This window comes from Bombus impatiens, unplaced genomic scaffold, assembly GCF_000188095.3.
Source record: "Bombus impatiens unplaced genomic scaffold, BIMP_2.2 scf_0080, whole genome shotgun sequence".
NCBI lineage: Eukaryota > Metazoa > Arthropoda > Insecta > Hymenoptera > Apidae > Bombus > Bombus impatiens.
In genome coordinates this window covers 880,243-880,480 of record NT_176499.1, presented here as the reverse complement: position 1 = coordinate 880,480, position 238 = coordinate 880,243, and the positions used below count along the sequence as shown (strand labels likewise).

The 238-nt window shown below is 64.7% G+C and overlaps 1 protein-coding gene across 5 annotated transcripts in view; it reads left to right on the top strand.

Annotated features, from left to right (window-relative positions):
* LOC100749194 (protein bric-a-brac 2) overlaps positions 1–238 on the top strand; it is a 27,455-nt gene that overhangs the window by 15,137 nt on the left and 12,080 nt on the right. The window lies entirely within an intron of this gene.

Sequence of the window (238 nt, the reverse complement as noted above, 5' to 3'; positions counted from 1 at the left end):
ACCGTGCGCCGCTTTCCTCCAACGAGCCTGCCACCCGCCGGTTTTCAACCCCTTTCCCCGCTCTCTCGGGGACTGGTCAGGTGCGCTGGCTCGCTCGCTCGCTCCACGCGTATGCTCAATCGCTCTCTGTCCACTGCCGAGCACGCATCCCCCACAAGTCTGTTCCTCGTTGTACGCGCTCGAGCGCGGCCTGAATCCATCCTTGTTCGTCGCGTCGGCGAATTTCGCGGCGTCCTCC